This window comes from Eublepharis macularius, chromosome 5 (genome assembly GCF_028583425.1).
Source record: "Eublepharis macularius isolate TG4126 chromosome 5, MPM_Emac_v1.0, whole genome shotgun sequence".
In the NCBI taxonomy this organism is placed as follows: Eukaryota; Metazoa; Chordata; class Lepidosauria; order Squamata; family Eublepharidae; genus Eublepharis; species Eublepharis macularius.
Genome location: NC_072794.1, coordinates 60,554,211 through 60,560,210, shown reverse-complemented (window position 1 = coordinate 60,560,210; position 6,000 = coordinate 60,554,211).

Sequence of the window (6,000 nt, the reverse complement as noted above, 5' to 3'; positions counted from 1 at the left end):
ATTCAAACAATCAATTTACTTTATGCTAAACCCACAGCTCAACTAAAAATAAATGGACAGAAATCACGAAATGTATGGCTCACAAGAGGGACCAGACAAGGGTGTCCCCTCTCCCCACTTTTATTCGCCCTTTCAATAGAACCACTGGCAGAAATCATGACGCAACTTAGAAATTAAAGGCATTAAAGGACAGAATCTAAGAACAGACCAACTCAAATTTCCACTAATCCTTTCTTGAATACTACCTTAAAAATATGGGATCGGACAAGACAAACTTTAGCCCCGTCATCTTCATCATTATTGTCCTTCCTAGATCAGACTTGGTTTCCACCTGGACAGGATCTAAACTCATTTCAGCAATGGAGGATAATCAACAAAACAAGAATAATAGATATAACCAAACAAGGTGTAATTCTAAATTGTGTACTGGGCCGAGCAAGGCCTCTAAAGTAGTTACTGTATTGATTGTAATGCACTATACTGTGTTGAGCTTGAGGTTCAGTCAAGGCTCCCAAAGCCTGCATTCTCATTGATCCATAATCCCTGCAATATCACTGGATACTTTCTCAAGACAGCAGTCAATCGGTCCTCTATAATAAAGACCAATCAGTGGCCTGTTTACTTCAAACATTGTATATAGTTTATGCAAATGATGGTATTCTAAAGTATGTATTCTCATTGGCTATCAGTTATTCTGGGGGTGGAGCTGCTGTATATATATTGAGGGCTTCTGTTCAGTCTGTCAGTGTGTGTTGTGTTCCTGCTAAATAAAGAGCTGTTGAATCACCTTGTGTCTGAACCCACTATTTAACATAAATAAAGGGCAATTAGAGCGCAATACAGATGATACTATTCCATGGTACCAATATTTACAAATGAAACATCTTATAGGCTGTCAGCCAATTGCAAACTCATTAAAACGAGAACTAACAGATTTTGAATATCTACTTCAAAAGGGGCCGTAGAATTGGACGCCATGGTCCAATATTCATGAAACTTGGGTGATCTTTAGAGTACAGTCAGAAGAAGGGGCCCTGAAAATTTGGTGGTGTTTGCTTTAAAAATGCCACCCCCGACCCCTGGATAGTCCTCAGATAGTTTTCTCCATGGGTAATAGTGAAGAGCGGCTGGGGGCACCTTGTTTGAGGGCTCATAAAATTGAACACCAGGGCCCAATCTTCATGAAACTTGGAATCTAAAGACAATCGGGAGTAGGTTCTCTGCAAATATGGTGGAGTTTTCTTGAAAAATGACCCTCCCCAGCCCCTCTAATAACCCCCAGATAGTTTTCCCAATGGGAAACAATGGCTGAAAAAATCCAGGACTCTCTGATCTGTCTTAACCAGATTAGAGAATCTTTCCAAGATTTCAGGAGTCACAGGGTTTTTGTTTGTTTGTTTTGTTTTTGGATCCTGAAATCTGGGCCTGAATTTCCCAGATTTTTTTGGGCTTATGTGCACACCACTACAGTTTACTTCGTGAGCAGAGAACTGCAAATTATGTGCAGTGACTTGTTTTTTATAACAAAAAGAAGACTTAGGGAGCTGAAATTCTGACCAAAGAAACAATGAATAGTAAACACTTAACCCTTTGCCTCTGGCCATTGTTCCTCCTCCGAGTGTCCCATCAAGCCACACTACATATATACAATGAAGTAATATAGTGATCCTCAACTATATGTTCTCCAGTTGAAGGGAGGAAAGGCTCAACCACACCCCACATTCTACATGTAAATCGGAGGCCATGTGAATGGAATCTCCTTTTTCACCAGGTTTCACCAGTATCCACAACAAATTGTATTTACTTACTTACTTACATACTTCATTTATACCCCCCTTTTCTCCCCAGTGAGGACTCACAGTAGCTTGCATCTATCTCCTGTACTCCATTTTATCCTCACAACTACTCTGTGAAGTAGGTTACAGAGAGAGTGTTTCACTGGCTCAACATCATTCAGCAAGCTTCCCTGTCACAGCAGGGATTCGAACCTTGGTCTCCCAGATCCTAATCCGATACTCTAACTACTATACCACACTGGCTCTGGTGTGGGATTACAGAGTGAATTAAAAAAAAATATTTAAAAAGAAAAGATATAACAGTCAAAAGTGCATAAAAGCTTATACAAGTACTACCTTTGAAATTAGATTAAACTAATAGACAGAATCAGAATATATAACAACACAATTTAATTGTATAGTAGCTCTCTATAAATTGTATAGTAGCATTTTAACTTGTTCCATTTCTGTAAAAATTTTGTAAATTTTCCCTAATAGATGCTTCAAATCTCCAGATAATAATTGAAATTCTGTTTTTTCTCTTAACCTGCAGCCTTCTTTAAGAGTTTGTTCTTTGAACCTTGATACTGTTTGGTGATACATCAGCTATGGAATATTTTTGCCTTGTGCTTGAATTTCTTACCAAGTTTTTACATTTCCTTTCTTATCAATCATAGATTCGTAGCTGAGCTGATCAATTCTATTTCTAGCAGCAGCGTCATAATGGACATTTGTTAACGACATCAGTGGGGAGATCAGTGGGCTCAGTCTATTTCTGAATTGAAACCATGTTTTAAGCAGTCCATCTCTTAGTATATGGATTCCATCCTGGTTTTGAATAGATTTTAGTGATTTCTTAAGCCAAAAATAATTATGTATGCCTTCTTTAGCATTTGTTATTTCCAATTTAATGTGCTACTCGGATTTGTAATCCAGTTTGTTATCCAAACTAGTGCCACCACTTGGTGATACAATTTGATGTTTGGTACTGCCAGTCCTCCTCATTTTTTGTCCTCTTGTAATACTTTAAATCTTATCCTTGGTTTCTTCCCTTTCTATACTTTCTGCCACTTATTTAAGATCTTTTGATCTATATGAATTGGGACCATTTGAAATAAAAAGTTCAATTTTGGAAGTATGTTCATTTTAACAGCAGAGATTCTTCCTAGCCATGAAATGTTCAATTTTTCTCATCTTTGCAAATCTTCAGTAATGTTTGTCCATGCTTTTTGACAGTTATCCTTATAAAGATTTTCATTTCGTGTTGATACATTTATCCCTAAGTATTTTACTGGCTTTTTAGTAATAGCACAATCGGTTATTTTTTCAATCTCTTCTCATTCCTCTGTTGTTGTTGAAAGTAACATTATCTTTATTTTTATTCAACTTGTATCCAGAGTACTGTCCAAATCTTGATATTTGGTCCATTACATAAGTCAGAGAATTGTTTGGGTTTGTCACTGATATGACCACATCATCTGCATAACTTTTCGTTTTATTTATCTTTCCCCCCTCCTTTATTCCATCAATTCTTCTATCTTGCCTGATTCTCACTGCCAAGATTTCTAAGGCAATAATAAACAATAGTGATGATATTGGACATCCCTGTCATGTTCCTTTTATTTCAATTTTCTCCATAAATGAACCATTTACGAGGACTGCAGCTTGCTGATTGGTGTAAATACTTAGCATCCAATTCAAGAACTTAGTCCCACAGTTCATTCTTTGCAGTGCTTTCATGAGAAATTTCCAAGACACATTATCAAACACTTTTTCAGCATCTAGAAACATAAATGCAGGGTTTTTTCTCCCTTTTTTCTTGAATATTCAATTGCATTAAGGAGATATCTGATATTATCTTTCATATAACTCTTCAGGACAAAGCCTGTTTGATCTTCCTGAATTACTTCTGAGATTCATCTTCTTAATCTTTTCACTGTTATTGTTGTAAATATCTTATAGTCCACATTCAGTAAGGAGATGAGTCTACAGAGTGAATTTTGATGGGACTCCATTAAAAAATTATGAGGATTCATGAATTTTAATGTAGTTGTCACACAATTGACAAACCATGAAATACTATATCTGTTGTTCTTCTGGGTCACTCTATGGTCATTGGTGAGATATGTGAGTGCACCATATATTTTGGTGGAGCAATTTTAAATATCTTAACAGTCCATGCGGATCCATGTATTTAATACAGTTTTGCACAAAGACAACACCACAAAGACTTGGATTGAGGATAGTGGGGTTTTTTGGTTCATTCTGTGTCCATGAATGTGAATACTTCATTTAGAGTTCTGAGAGGCCCTGAGGATCCATGAGGCTCAGTACATTGGATCCATGTATCATGGCTTTGGTGGTGAGTTGACACAAAGCAGTGGATTTAATGTTTGTGGTGCAGTCTGTGGCTATGCCCCTGACCTGGATAGCCCAGGTGAGCCTGATCTTGTCAGATCTCAAAAGCTAAGCAGGGTTGGCCTTGGTTAGTAATTGGATGAGAGGCCTCCAATGAAAACCAAGGTTGCAGAGGCAGATAATGGAAAACCACATCTATTATTTTCTTGCTATGAAAACCACACCAGGGGTTGTCCTAAGTCAGCTATGACTTCAGAGCACTCTCCACCACCACTGTGGCCATGGGCATGATGACAGATTTGATGGTGAGTTTTGGAGGACCCCATAGAGAAATCTTGGTGATCCATGAGTGTCCATGCTTTGCAATGACGTCTTGGTGCCGGGGAGCACTATGAGTACATGGTACATGGGTACATGATTTTTGTGGTGGAATCTGTGGCAGAGGACTTGATATCTGATTGTTTGCATGACCCCATGTAAAAATCCTGAGGATTCATGAGGATCCATGGCTTGCATCCATGTTTTTGCAACTTGGCAGCCCCGCGCAGCGATGGATGTTTGGTTCAATCTGTGATGATGGACATGATATGTGATTTGATGGTGAGTTTGGGGTGGCCCCATGTAAAAATGCCAAGGATCCATGAGGATCCGTCTCTTGGAACCACATTTTTGCACTGTGGTAGAACCATGAAGCATAAGATGCATGATGGTTTTGCTGGTGCCTATAGAGTAAGACATGATCTTCAATATGACAGTGTTTTTATTTTGTTTAAAGGTAAAAATCATATGAATTCATAAGGAGTAATGCCCTGGATCCATGTTTTTATGCCGTAGTGCTGCCATGAATTTCTGTATCTGTGTTTTTTATGTCTCAGTCTGTGAAACTGGCTGTGGTATATGATCTAATGCTAGATTTATGGGTGTTCTATTTTTAAAAAAACTACAGGATCTGTTAGGATCCATGTCTTTGAACCACATCTTTGCACTGTGGTTTCCCAACAAAGTGGTGGATGCATGATTTTTGTGGTTCAGTCTGTGGCTATGGTTATGATATGTTATTATATGGTGTAATTTGGGTGACCCCACGTACAAATCCAGGAGATCTCTATCTTGGAACCATGTTTTTGTGCTGTGGTGGCATCAAGAAGTGGTGAGTGCATGATTTAGTCTGTGTCTGTGGCTGTGGACATATGGAATTGGATGGTGATATGTGGCCGTGGCCGTGGCTGTGGACATGATATGGGATTGGATGGTGAGTTTTGGGCAACCCCATTTAAAAATCCAGAGGATTCATGATAATCCATGCTTTTGAACCACATTTTTGCACCATGAGAGTGCTACGAAGTGGTTGGTACATGATTATTTAGTACATTCTCTGGGATTGCATAGTGAGTTTTGGGTGGCCCGATGAAAAAATCTAGAGGATCCATGCTTTTGAACTATGTTTTGCTCAGTGGTGGTGCTACAAAATGGTGATTGCATTTTTTTTGCTGCAATCTGTGATAGTAAATATGCTGTTTAGTTGCATGGTGAGTTTTGGGTGGCCCCATGTAAAAATCCAGAGGAACCAAAATCCATGAGGATCCATGCTTTTGAACCAGGTTTTTGGGCCATGGCAGTGCCACAAAGCAGTGGATGCATGATTCCCCCCCCCCCCTGCAAAATGTGGCTATGAACCTGACATGGGATTGTATGGAGAGTTTTGAGTGACCCAGTGTACAGATCCTGAGAATCCATCAGGATTCATGTCTTGAAACCAGGTTTTTGCCTTGTGGTAGTGCCATGAAGCGGTATCTGCATGATTTTTTGAGTGCAATCTGTGGCAACGGACATGGTATGGGACTGTGTGGTGAGTTTTGGGTGACCC